Here is a 14,108-nt window from a genome sequence, read left to right as displayed (position 1 = left end):
CTTGAGCCATCCCCTGCTGCCTCCTAGGGTACCCATTAGCAGGAAGCTGGATCAGAGGTAGAGCCAGGTCTTGAACCCAGGCAGTCCGATATGGGATGTGGGCATCTTAACTGCTAGAATAAATATCCACCCTGGTTTCTGCTGTGCAGGAGATTGGCTCCCAATCTGTGCCACCTGCCTTCCTGTACACAGCCTGCATATATGGGGAGAACAAAGACTCCCATCCCAGCCTGGATGTAACCTCCCTGATGGCTGAGATTGTGGCTCCAGAGGGAGGAAGTGAGAGGGAGATAGACATGGGGACTTCTGCTTCCATGTTCTGATTTTCTCTGTCCTCCCTGACAGCCAACTACCACTAAACAGAAGGTAATTCCACAGTTTCTCCCTGTCCTCAGTCTCTAAAACACAAATATCAGGGTACTTCAAAAAGTTTGTGGAAAATGGAATTAAAAGAAGTTTATTTTAGTGCAAAAAAATGTTGAAATCCATGTGTACCAAGGGATCTTTGAAAAGTAAGGAAAATGAAAACTATGGGGTCGGAACTGTGGTGTAGTAGGTTAAGCATCTGCCTGCAGCGCCAGCATCCCATATGGGCACTGGTGCAAGTCCAATACAGCTCCCTGCTAATATACCTGGGAAAGCAGAGGAAGATGGCCCAAGTGTTTGGACCCCTGCACCCTAGTGGGAGACCTGGAAGAAGCTCCTGGCTCCTGGCTTTGTATCAGCTCAACTCTGACCATTGGAGCTGTTAGTGGAGTGAACTAGCAGATGGAAGACCTTTCTCTCTCTCCCCCTCTCTGTCTGTAACTGTGTCTCTCAAGTAAATAGATAAATCTTTTAAAAAGAAGAAAAAGAAAAAAAATGAAAACTATGGGAAAACTGCATGGATTTCAAAAACATTTTGCACGACAATAAACTCATCTTTTCATTCCATCTTCCACACCCTCTTCGAGCTCCCTTCATAATTTATGGAAAGCTGCTTTAGCTAGAAGATGGAAACCCGTGGACCCCGTGATGGAGCAGGGAGAGGGCTTGGATCCTCTTTGCCCCCACCCCTAAATGCCTCAGATGCAGAAAAGCCACGGCAGAGCTGACGTCAGGTCTTTGGCCACTGTTGTGTGGGAAATGAACTTATGCCATGGTCCTCTCCAAGTACACGACCAGGTGAGCTACCAGACAGAAAGACTCATGGACAAAATTAACATGCTTCCATAACATGGTTTATTAAATCCATGTACAACTCATGGCAAGAAGCCAGTGGGAAGAAATTAGGTAGGTTACCAGCCCTAGGGAAGGGCTAATGCGGGGTGGAAAGTCCACACTTCCTGGTTCTGGACTGCACATTGCTCTCACCTCCTGGCTCTTGCACCTGTATTAAGAAGGGGGAGTTAGGGAAGCAGAGCAGAAGCTTGTGACAGCTTGTGTCAGCTGGCTTTGGCACCCAGATAATTGGCTAAATAGTATTCCAGAACTTTCTGTGAAAGTGCATTTTGGGTGGGATTCTGATTTAAGTCAGTCAACTTTGATCGCAGCAGTTTGCCCGCCCTATTGTGGGTGGGCCTCACTCCACCAGGTGGACTGAGGTCAAAGTCAGTTTGCGGACAGAACGCCCTCCTGATCCCTTGCTCAGAGCGTAATTAAGGAAAGACAAACTGGGTGGGGCTGGGAGGCATTTAGCACAGACATAAGACTGGGCGGCCCCTCCCTCCAGCCGAGCTGCCCTAAGTGCTGTCTCAGGTGCCCCAGGCCCCCCCAGGTCCCCGCCCCATGCTTGTTCCCTGTGCTGGGATTGCCCAATTCCCATGCGCCGCCCTCACTGCACTATGCTTTACTTGAGGTCAAGGGGCAGGCTTAACACCCCCACCACAACACAATGCTTAGAACATAGTCAGGACTCAAAAAAAAAAAAAAAAATTGTTGAATGAATAAATAAATGACTCAGCACAGGACTAACCCGGAATGAGACGAGGAGCAGGATCTATGGATGAGGGCCCCAGGCGGAGTGAGAGGCAGCTGTGGGGCAAGCATGCACCAAGACAGCTGAACCCCTCCGACTGGACAATTATTTCCCTATGAACACAACAGGCAAATGCATGAGGCTGGGGGCCACCTCTATTAGAAAATAAACATTTCTGACTGGTACTCAGAAAGGCAGACAATCTTATCAGACAACCAAATGTCAGATCACAAATATTTACACACTATCTTGCCATGGAACATGTTTTTCCACCAAGCAAACGAGCGAAACGCCATGCTGTCACATACACACTGCCAGAGCAGCGCTTCTGGGCCTGCCGCAGCGTCTGCTTCCTGTTTGTGGCCACAACATTCCTAAGAATCTGATGAAAGCTGTGGACTTCTTCCTAGGAAAACGCTCTGGACCGTGCCACAACTGTAGGAGGTAGTGTTTGCAGACTTCCCCTCCGGGGTCTCATGTTACCCCACCTGCCCCGCACCCCCTCTCCATTCGCTCTGCCCCGTCACTCTGCTCTCTTTCCCACGCCCCAAAACAGCGTGTGCTTTCCCACCTTTGAACTTGGAGTTGCAGATCCTGAAGTTCCTTTAAGGTGCCCTGGGGACAGGAGCTGGGCTCCCACAGCCCACGCACACCCAGGGTAATAAAGGTTGAGGGATCAGTCACAGCCTGTTCTGTGGCACTGGTGCAGCCCCACCCACCTGTTGCCACTCTGGGCAGCACTGGGTTCTGTCTGCAGGCCCTTCCTGCTCAGAGTTGTCCCTCAGCTTGCAAATCCTGCTGTCCCCTAACCCCCTCAGGGCTCAGATGCCTGGAAACTCCTAACAGCCAGCCAGATTTGACTCAAAGATGCACCCTCTTCTACCCATCCATACAATGCAAAATAAACCGGGTACCTAGGCTGTGTCACAGAGTGGTGTTGGGAGGGGTGGAGGGTACTCCGGCAGCCATAAGCGGACCCAGGCCCTGCCTGGGGAGCTCAGTTTTGGAGGGGCAGCTGGCAGGTACTCGCAGAAGTGCCTCCAACACGGGGGAGGGGGGGATCCCAGCCAGCCAGCGACTCTGGCATTTGGAGGTGCAAGTGACTGCCAGGATGAGACCTGATGAGCTCTCAAGGAGAGACATGTCTTCGTGTCTGCGGCCAGAATGATGGCAGCCTGGCAGGCCGGGAACTGCAAGTCACTGAGCGTGTCGACCCGGAGTCCCCCAGGAGGGGCTGATGAGGCTGGAGAAGCATAGAGGGCCGGGCAGAGGGTGGCCTTGGCCTTGGGAGCCAGGTTCAGGAGACCCACTACACCTGGGCCAGAAGAAGCTCTTGGAGGATAGGCGGGGCTGGGTCACCTGGCCCCTTTCTCCGCCCGGGGGCAGCCTCTTGCAGCAATTGTCTTGGTCTTGTCAAGGCTGCTGCTTCCCGCTTTTTCGACCCCCAGGGCCTTCTCTGAGTCTGAATGTCACATACCTTTTCATCTCTTCCCTCTTTCCTTGCCACTCAACGTCAGCCAGCACCTCAAAAACTCATCCAGGACTCAGCTCGGGCTCCTGCCAGCCTCCCTCCCTGCACCTGCTCCCTCCCTGTTCTGACCACAAGCACATGTGCCTTTATTGATTCAGGGGCTGGTATTTGTTTATTGAGCCACTAACTCCTAAAAAGAGCCTGGGAAGCATACTTTGATAACCTGAGGAGAAAGTGGGGCTTGTGTTGCAGTGAGGAAGCTTCCAGCACTTTGACCTCATAGCCCTGCTCCCCACAGCCCCCCCTTCACAGAAGCTCTCCCCACACCCCACTCTCCCACACACTTTTTGGATTGCTAACCATAGAAGCATTTTCTAGCACGATCCAACACACATACGCGTGTGTGCGTGTGCAAAACAAATTTCCCGAAACAATATTACACAGGCCCTGAATGAATAGAGAAGACATTTTCTATTCTAGTCCAGTCTACTTCTTTCCTTCTTTGCAAGCTGGTCACAGAACACGAAATTGGTTTCCATATCCGCTAATGGGCTGCAACCTGCAGTTTGAAAACACAGCTTATCAGAGAGCCTTCCCTAACAGCATTGAAGCCAGAAGGGACCCCTCGAAAGGTGGCTTTGAGGGTTGAGCTGCTTCCTGGGCCACACCTGACTTGGAAATTTCCCCTTGATCTTTGCCTCAGCCAGTATGGGTCCTACAAAGGGGTAAGGTGGGTCTCCTTCAGCCCACAGTCGGCCGGGGACCGGGAAGGCGGGGAGAGAACAGGCAGCCAGGCTGTCAGCCACTGACGCTGAGAATAGTAACAACTGCAACCGTACCAATGGTCACTGGACTGGACCAGAACTGCCTGTGCTGGCCTTTCTCCCACTCGGTCTCCACCACAACCTTTAAGTTCAATGCCATCCCCCTTTCACAGAGTGCCAAAGGGAGCCACAGAGGACCCGCCCACGGCTCTGTAAGCAAGAGACCAAGCCAGGATTGGCTTCAGTCTGCTGGCCACCAGAGCCTGGGGCTTCAGGAATTTACACACTGTGGCTAAAGGCACTGGGGAGACCTGGCGCCTCTGATTTCATGTAGGACGGGTGTTCTACCTGTCACCCTGTCTCCAGGATTCCCCACTGCAGCCCACATTTCATTTTCAGAGAGCCTGAAAGTGGTGAAACAAGACTTTGCATATTTTTCTGACTGATTTCCCAGAGCTGTCCTTGACCTGCTGACCTATCTGGCTAAAGGACCTCCACATAAATAAACTCCCATGGCCTTGAGGAGCTCAAAGCATCTGTGCAGTGGGGCGGGGCATGCAGGCAGATGGAGATCAGAACAATAGGAGAGATCCTCCTATGATGGCGATCCCTTTGGGACAGGAAATTCACATGGGAAGGAGCTGCTAGCCACTGCTGCCGGTGGGGAAGGGAGAAGATCTCGCCCAGGAAAGGGAGTGGAGGCTGGGAGAGCAGCTCCCTGGGCTGTGAATGGGGCATTGTGGTAGCGCTGCACCAGAGCACTGTCCAGGGCTGCAGAGATGCCTCAAGGCTCTCCGTGCAGCACCTCAGCCCGTCCCCCTGCTGTTTGCTCTGTCACTTTAAAAGGAGGAAGGTGTAGACATCAGTCAAATCCCAGCCAGAAGGCTTCTGCAAAACCCCTGACCAGCTCTCCTCCGAACCCGCCAAGGCCATCCAAAGCAAGCCAAGTCTGAAGATCGTCACAGTCTGGAGGGGTCAAAAGGGACACAACGAGGAGATGTATGGGCCTGAATTCATAATGATGTGTCAACACTGGCTCATCAAATGTGACAAACAGAATCAAGTAAGAGGGCAGTAAGAGAGAGGCTGGGTGTGGGGGACATGGGGACTGGCCTGATATTCAGAGGGGACCTGCTCCCGGACCACCCTCCTCGCCCCGAATGTCCAAGGATGCTCAAATTCCTTGTATAGAACGTGCGTACAACCTACAAACATCTTCCCATATGCTTTACATTATCTCCAGGTGAGTCATAATACCTAATACAATGAAAATGCCATGGACATAGTTGTTACGATACTGACGAGCAAAAAAGTCTGCAAATGTCCAGGACAGATGCAAATGTTTTCCCCAGTATTTTAAACCCGAGATTGGTTGGGTTCTGTGACTGCAGACCCCACGGAGGCTGACTGTGCTATTTCTGCATGTCTCTGGAAATCTAAATCAACGTTACATTTACAAGTTTGTAAAAAGGAAGAGAAGTGCTTCTACCCAGCTGATCTGCAAGGTCCTTCCCTGCTCCAGCAATTCCTCAACGTTTGTGCAATCAACCCGGGCTGGGGGCCTCCCAGGTCCTGGTTGTGAAGTCAGAGGTGCAGGCCAGATGCAGGCATGAAGACACTGCCTGGAACAGGACTCCACCTGATCCTGGGCCCTGCCCTGATGACCAGCTAGGAGGGGCATCCTTTCGGAACTGAGGCTGGGCATTACTGAGCTGTAGATGTGACTCGCTCTTCCATCCCCCCTCCCACCTTTGGCTATTTACCAGCCTGTATCTCAAATACATGATTTGTCCAAAACTGAGCCCAAGGTACCTTCCCACCCTGACTCCCCCAGGTCTACCCCTCTGCGGCTCAGTCATGCACCACCCTTCTCCAGTTCCTGGGTAGTGGCCAACAAGCCATGCTAAATGCCTTCCCAGTCTCACCTCCTGCACGCAGTCAGTCCTGACATTCTGCACGGCTGTATCGACACACCCTCTCCAACCTCACTCAACTGTCTTAGCTCAGCCCTTGCACACTGTACCCAGCTGGAATCCAGCCATCAACCGTTCTAATGCACAATTAAAAAAAAAACACTTATGGTAAAATATTTTACGCAAACCAAAAGCTACAGATAATATTGCAGTGAGCCATAAATCATAGGAGACAAACTTTACTGATAAAATTAAAGCTATCTGTGTCGCCTTTGTTGACTTACTCCCTACCTCCAACTTCTTCCCTTCCAATTCTCTTATGTCTTATTCTTCCCTCTTGGTTTAGCCTACCCTCACCACTCAACCTAACATTGTATTCCAGAACTTCACTGCCTCAGTTTCCCTGATCTGTCTCTCTCTCTTTTTTTTTTTTTTTTTGACAGGCAGAGTGGACAGTGAGAGAGAGAGACAGGGAGAAAGGTCTTCCTTTTTGCCATTGGTTTACCCTCTAATGGCCGCCACTGCTAGCGCGCTGCAGTGGGCGCACCGCGCTGATCTGAAGGCAGGAGCCAGGTGCTTCTCCTGGTCTCCCATGGGGTGCAGGGCCCAAGCACTTGGGCCACCCTCCACTGCACTCTCGGGCCACAGCAGAGAGCTGGACTGGAAGAGGAGTGACGGGGACAGAATCCGGCGCCCCGACTGGGACTAGAACCCGGGGTGTTGCGGCGCCTCAAGGCAGAGGATTAGCCTATTGAGCCGCTGCGCCGGCCTCCTGATCTATCTCTTTTCCTTCTCTCTCTCTTGCTCTCTTTCTCTCTTTCTCTCTCTCTAATGGATTTTGTTAGGGTAAGGAAGTTCTCTTCCATTTCCCATTTTTATCACAGAAAGTTTTTTGAATTTTATTGAATGCTTTCTCTGCATCAACTGAGAGACTCATGCAATTTTTCTCCTTTAATCTGTTAATATGGTGTTTTACAGAACCAGATATCCTTGCCTTCCTGGGATCACATTGCAGGGTTTTAACTAGGTGATTAACATGATCTGATTTTCATTCTAAAAGTTCACACTGGCTGCTGTGTGGAGAATGCATGGGGGAGCAAGGGTGCAGGAAGGGAGATTAGATTAGCCAGGGGGCTATGACGGTTTAAGGATGACTGATGGGAGAGTGAAAATGGAGATGAGCGGGAGGATTAAGGAGACATATAGAGATAAAACCATCAGAACTCACTGATGGTACAGGGAACCTTTTTTCTCAAGGGCCTTTTGGATATTTTTAACATCATTTGCAGGCCATACAAAATGATCAACTTAAAAATTAGCCTGCTGTAGATTTATTGAATTTTGAGTCCTGCCTGCGTTTGCCTCAGCAGGGCCAAACCAAATGATTTTGTGGGCCTTACACGGCCCACGGGCCAGACATTCCCCAGCGCTGGGCTAGAGAGAAGAGGAAGAACTGAGGGTCACTACTAAGTTTTCAGTGCTAGAAACGAGGGGGTCCCACCTTCCTTGGAGAGCACAGGCAGGATCAGGCCGGGGAGGGCGGGAATGGAGCGTCTGTTTCAGCTGTGTTAGGATTCATACGTCGGTCAGAGAGCCAAGTGGAAAGACTGAATTTGAGGAGCAGCTCCAGGGCGCGTGTGGGTTAATGACACAGGTCGGGGCTGTTGTCAGTGTAGGGGTGGTGTTTAAAGCCACAGCTTTGGATATGGTCGCTAAAGGGGACAGTCAGATAGGGGAGACAATAGGGCCCAGGGCCAAGCTCAGAGCTCCAGCACGGATCAGTGAGCAAAGGGTCAGCGAAGAAGACTGAGAAGAAGGCCACGCAGGGGAGAATGGTGACGGCAGGAATGACCGAAGGCACAGGTGCCCTTGAGAGGAGGGGGGAGAGGCAGTGCCCAGTGGGTGCCAATGGACTTTTTTTTTTTTTTTTTTGACAGGTAGAATTAGACAAAGAGAGAGAGAGACAGAGAGAAAGGTCTTCCTTTTTCCATTGGTTCACCTCTCAAGTGGCCGCTCTGGCCAGTGTGTTGTGGACAGTGCGCTGCGCCAATCTGAAGCCAGGAGCCAGGTGCTTCCTCCTGGTCTCCATGCGGGTGCAGGGCCCAAGGACCTGGGCTGTCCTCCACTGCCCTCCCAGGCCACAGCAGAGAGCTGGCCTGGAAGAGGAGCAACCGGGACAGAATCCGGTGCCCCAAATGGGACTAGAACCTGGGGTGCCGGCGCCACAGGCAGATGATTAGCTTAGTGAGCCACGGCACCAGCGCCAATGGACCTTTAAAAATTTCCAATTCTGGGGACTGGTGCCATGGCTCACTTGGCTAATCCTACGCCTGTGGTGCCAGCATCCCATATGGGTACTGGGTTCTAGTCCTGGTTGCTCCTTGTCCAGTCAGATCAGCGCAGTGCTGGCTGTGGCAGCCATCTGGGGAGTGAACCAATGGAGGGAAGACCTTTTTCTCTGTCTATAACTCTACCTGTAAAAAAAAATCAAATAATTTTCCAATTCTGGTTATTTTGTGTGCTCACTCACGCAAGACCAACCCAAGAGCCACTTGTACATGGTCCCGAATGCGCCAACAACGTCCTCAGCTCTCTGTGCAGTTTTCTGGGGGTAGGAAGAATGATTTTTTTTTTTCCTAAATGCCCTCTTCTTGAAAGAGTATGTCTGGATTTGCCTCTGGTCCCAGGTTCCCCGCGCCTTTGTAGCGGTGACACACCACATTTCGTTTGCTTTTGCTATCTCCTCAGCCTGACTCACGGAGCTATAAATACAGCAGTTTCCACACACAGTGAACTCACGCGGTGGAACGCACCCTACAGGGCTGTGGAGTTCACAGAGGGAAGCGCCGCCTCACCCCTGCCCTGCAGGTCCACTGAGAAAATTAAACCGAATTTCAATTACCTTCACTTAGACAGTTTCGGGCCGCACCCTCCCAGATAACGTTCCTGAGCGCCACCGCCACCGGGAGTCCTGCCTGTGAGGCTCGGAACAATTGCTGGCACGGGTTTAAGGTGTGCTGCAGCTTTCCAGGGGCGGGGAACGCGGCCCTGGGCTCCCTGGGTGGCAGCCAAGCCTGCAGGTTGGTAGAGAAAGTCGTAAGGGCCTCCTCTCAGCCGTGCCCATTGAGTTGTCGCAATTTCAACAAGCTCTCCCTTTCTTAAACAACCAAGATGATGTTCAACAAAGGTAATTTTCTGCTTTTCTGGTCCAATTCTATTTATCTTTTAAAAAGCAATTAGCATCCCTTTAGAGTTCCTTTATGCCCGACTAATTGTGCCTTAGTTCATGAGTTAAGGTTTCTCTCTATGTATTTAAGCAGCTACAAGAATATCTATTTAAAGTCCAAGCCAGACAAAAATGCACATTTTGGGTAATATTGTCTCCTTAGCTTTGTAGGTATTGACATTTCCACCAGTGGGGCAAAGAAAGAGAATCCATTTCTTAGTTTAAGGTATTCTGGAGAAGGGTGTATTTCCAATTAACTGAGAATCAGAGGAATTGGAAACTAGCATGACTAAAGGATTTAAATATTAATTAAGAACAATTCCACTACTCATTTGAAACTAGTTGGAAGGCCCATAAGCAGCAGACACAACCCAGAGCTGGTAGTTTTCCTTTGTAAACCAACCCTCCTTGTTTACTGAAGCCTGGTAAGGGAATCTGGACTCAGCAGCACCCTGACCCGATTAGACAGATCTTTTTACATGGCGGGTAGCTTTAGACAAGAGCCCAGTGCTATGGAAGAACAGCTGGCCCTGGGATGCCCTTTGTTTCCAGACCGGTAGAAAGAGAATCATAGACTTTTAGAGCCCAAATCATCTTCGAAAAGAGCAACCCAGGACTGGTGCTGTGGTGCCATGGCTGAAGCTGCCACTTGCAATGTTGGCACCCCATATGGGAGTGCTGCTTCAAATCCAGGCTGCTCCACTTCCAATCCAGTTTGCTGCTAATGAGCCTGGGAAGGCAGCAGAAGATGGTCCAAATACTTGGGCCCCTGCCACCCATGTGGGAGATCTGGATGGAGTTACTGACTGTTGAGGCCATCTGGGGTATGAACAAGCAGATGGAAGATCTCTTTGTCTCTTCCTCTCTCTGTCACTCTGCCTTTCAAATAAATAAATAAATCCATCCATCCACCCTAAAAGAAAGGAATAGAGTCACCCATGATTTGACAGGCCCACTAACTCTTTAATGGCAAAGGCAGGATTTGAAAAGTTATTTTATTCCCTTCCCTGGTCTTTGCACTAGAGTGTGGATTCTTGACCAGACAGAAGGCCAGAAGGTCAAAGCAAACAAAACCCTCCCCCAGAGACAGAGATCTGACTGGTCTAGTGGGCTGCCTGTGCATTGGGATTTTTAACCTCTATTTTTCCCATTCTGGGTGGTAGAGGGCAAAAGGCAACTGAGCTACAAGACACATAGGACATACAAGGATACTTCCAAAAGTTCATGGAAAATGTAGTTAAAAGATAAGTTTACTTTGGTGCAAAAAAATTGAAATTCATGCATATATGGAATCTTCAAAAAGTTCATGGAAAATGTGCATTATAAGAAAACTATGCATGGGTTTTCAAATTTTTTGGCCCCAAAATAAATACCTTTTGATTTCATTTCCCATGTACTTTATAAAGAGCCTTTGTATTTATGACATTCTTAGCTAATCCATTTGACCTCACCTATCACTGGCATGAATTCCTGAGCCAACAGAGGCTCTTGTTGAGATTCCAACCTTAGGGGCAGACATTGAGCCTAGTGGTTAAGAGTCTTGAAATTAGGATACTTGCTTCCCGGCTCTGGCCCCTGACTCCAGTTTCCTGCTAACGCAGACCCTGGGAAGTATCTGTGGTAGCTCAGATAGTTGGGTTCCTGCCTCCCAGTTGAGAGATGTGGATTTCCAGCTCCTAGCTTTGGCCAAGCCCAGCCCAGCCCTGGAATTTATAGGCATTCGGGAAGTGAATCAGCAGATGGGATCCTTATCTGTCTCTCTCTCCCTCCCTCTCTCCCTCTCAAATAAATTGAAAAAAGTGAAGAAATTCAACTACCTACACTTCCTTTTCGGTTTATAACGTGAAGCATTCTTTCCTTCTTGGGTGAAGAGGGCCTGGAACAGATTTCCTCTTAGCTCCTGGACTGGTGTATTCATTTGGAAAGCAGAGAATTACCTTGCAGACATGGAGAGGCTGTGGGAGCCAGAAGAATCATTTCATTTCCTAGGACCAAATAGAATTTCTGAGTGGCAAAACTCCCATTGCAAAAAATTACAGAGCACTCTGAAGAGCACAGCCTCAGAACTACCGTGGAACTTTCCACTGAGCTGATAAGGGTGGGAGGCTGCGGGACCGCCTGGCAGGAAAGTGGGCAGCCCTTTGACACCTTCAGCAATACAAGCAGACATGACCACCAAAACCCAACACTTGTGAAGCAAACTGCGGCAGGCAGGCAGACGCACAAACAAACGCGATGTATTGATTTTGGCAATGGTTCTGCATTACTTTTTATGTCAGAAGACAGCCGAGTCAAAAAGCCATTGGTGGCTGAAGCCTGGAGTTGAACCGAGACCCGGTTGGCCCAGGGATCCTCTTGCTTAATTCTGCTGCCTTGCATCTGTTTTGGCAGCCTCGCGCCTCGCTGGAAAGACGATAGGACCAGGAAACTAAGTCCCAGCTGGCTAACTTTTCTCCACAATTCCAAGTAAACCGCTTACCTGATGAAGTTGAAAGTTCCCTCTGTTCCACTGAGTGAGGAATGAAACTCCCTCAACCTGTCTGACCAGTTCTGACACTTGAAACTGGCCCAGCACCTTTATATAATATATAACCCAGGACGCAGTCCCAGGCCCTCTCTGTCCACTCCGTTCACAGCAGCATCCCAAAGCCCACAACACACACCGCGCCCCCACCAGCGCTTGCCTCCCTTCCACAAATCCTAAAGATTTTCAGTGTCCTATATTTGCCTTTAGGATGCAGACAAAATCAAATGATTTGAAGAGAAGCGTTTTGTAGTAACAAAGAATAGGCACAAGTGCTTAAGTGAATGACAATCACAGAAACAGCCAATTAACTGGTAAATCCCTGTTGTCTGCGAGCTGAACCAGGAACGAGTGCAGGAGGCAGAAAAGCAGCTGTAGCCCAATTAAGCTCAGTAGCTCAGATACCTCGGGAGGATTCCAGCTCCTGCTCTACCTAAACAGATCTGCTTTCTCAGAGACCTGGGGGACTGCTGTACACAGGCGCAGGTTCTGCTGCTCTTCTTCTTCTTCACTGCTGGCAACTGAGCTAAAATATGCACAGAAGCAAATGGAGAGGATGAAGGGTCACCAGACTCAGAAAACACACTTTTCTGGCATCTGGGTAGAAGAGAGGCGGAGAGTGTTGGCTCCTGCACTTGGCCAGGCAGAAGGAACTGTACACACACCCAGGCCCCTGGAGGAGAGAGGATTCCAGAACTGGCACTCGGTTTGCAAGGCTCTGAGAATCCAATTGATCTTTTAGTTAATGAGCCTGGAGAATGCAGAACACCCTGTTATGAAATGGCTTTGACCGAATGATGACAACAGGCAACCCTAGGCCTTGGGCACGTCATCAGGCCTATGACGTAGCTCTTTGTTTCTGTCATGTTTGTTCTTTCCCATATTTCTTCCATATGGATAGAATTTTCCACCTTCAATTTCTGATCAAAATATGATCATCATCTTCAGTGAAGAAACACCTGTTACGGGCTGGCTTCCTACCTCCATTGGTGCTCAACCAGAGCCAAGTCTCTCATCTGACCTTGAACCAGCTAGGTCAGCATCACCTGGACTGCTTAAGCAAAAACACCCCTCATCCAGAATCAGAATCTCCTGGGCGCCCCAAAACTTACAGCAAGTTTTAAACAGTAAAACATTTTTAAAAATTATAATAAAACATTTGTCATGAACATGTTACACAGTAGAAAGAATCTGATGCTGGATGTCAAGCCCCCATCATTCAGCTTCAATAAAGCTCAATGTTCTACTCAGTCATGCTACTTTTCTGGAAGGGGTCGGACTGAACAGTTTTTAAGTGAATCCCAGCTATTTTACCCATCCAGCCATCAGTTGTTTGGTGTGATTTCCTAGCAGGTAAAAGCTTTTTATTCTTTTAACATGACCACAATGCTGTTATCAAATTCCCAATCCAAGTTCAGTTTTGCAAAATAGTCTCAGAAATGTCTTTTTGCATTTGGTCTGTTCAAATCAAGATCTAAAGAGAGCTACACATTGTGCTTGGTTGGCACAGCTTTTAATTTATAATGGGCCCCCTGTCGTATTTCAGTTCCATTTATTTACATTCCTCCTGTGAGGTTCCCCACTTGCTGGACTTGATTGTCCTGGCAGTGCTGTTTGCTCCCCCAGTTCTCTCATTTGCTGGATGCTGATGGTTAGAAGCTTGATTAGATTCAATATTTTTTGGCAAGAATTTTCCACAGGTGGAAGAGCATTATGTCCAGCTGTTCCACTTTTAGTTAAAATTGGTCAATGGGTTCAAGTGTTACTGCCTGATCCAACCATTATAGTTTTCCATCAACATTGTATTTAATGGTTTTAGCAGACAATTTGATCATTGCCTGGTTGTACTATTTCATAGTGATTTTCTAGTTCAGTTTCTTGTCCTGTGTTTATTAGTTGTGAATCTTCTGTAAGGAAGACATTTCCTTCATAACTCTTTGGTTACCAAGAAACAGTCTGTACAGGAAATACAAGATAGAAATCTTATTCTTTCCTTTTATTTATTTATTATTTTTATATTTATCAGAATGACCACTTCCTTATTATTCCCCAAAAGTGAACAATTAAGTTTTCTTTCTTGTAGGTTAAGAATGTTATGCATACATAGAATTGCATATATTTTTACATATATATTTTATTTATTGCAGTTGGTACTCATGTTTTTAAGAGTTATTTATTTGAAAACCATAGTGACAGAGAGAGAGAGAGAGAGAGAGAGAGAGAGAGAGAGAGAAATCTTGGTTCAGTCCACAA

The 14,108-nt window shown here is 48.7% G+C and overlaps 1 long non-coding RNA gene across 9 annotated transcripts; it reads right to left on the bottom strand.

Annotated features, from left to right (window-relative positions):
- Positions 1–1,198: 1,198 nt before the first annotated feature.
- On the bottom strand, positions 1,199–13,516 carry LOC103350093 (uncharacterized). 9 transcript variants are annotated; one of them, XR_016210730.1, is made up of 5 exons: positions 11,811–13,211; positions 11,149–11,316; positions 9,008–9,179; positions 1,955–2,070; positions 1,199–1,369 (listed from the first exon to the last, which is right to left on the bottom strand). It is a non-coding gene; the product is annotated as an uncharacterized LOC103350093 (long non-coding RNA). The 9 variants fall into 9 exon arrangements; XR_016210731.1 differs by having other exon boundaries at positions 11,153–11,316; XR_016210737.1 differs by lacking the exon at positions 1,955–2,070 and having other exon boundaries at positions 11,811–13,516.
- Between the last annotated feature and the right edge of the window lie 592 nt (positions 13,517–14,108).

Source organism: Oryctolagus cuniculus, chromosome 7 (genome assembly GCF_051225735.1).
Source record: "Oryctolagus cuniculus isolate XC-2025 breed Fujian yellow rabbit chromosome 7, ASM5122573v1, whole genome shotgun sequence".
Taxonomy (NCBI): Eukaryota; Metazoa; Chordata; class Mammalia; order Lagomorpha; family Leporidae; genus Oryctolagus; species Oryctolagus cuniculus.
This window is presented reverse-complemented; position numbering and strand designations above follow the sequence as displayed.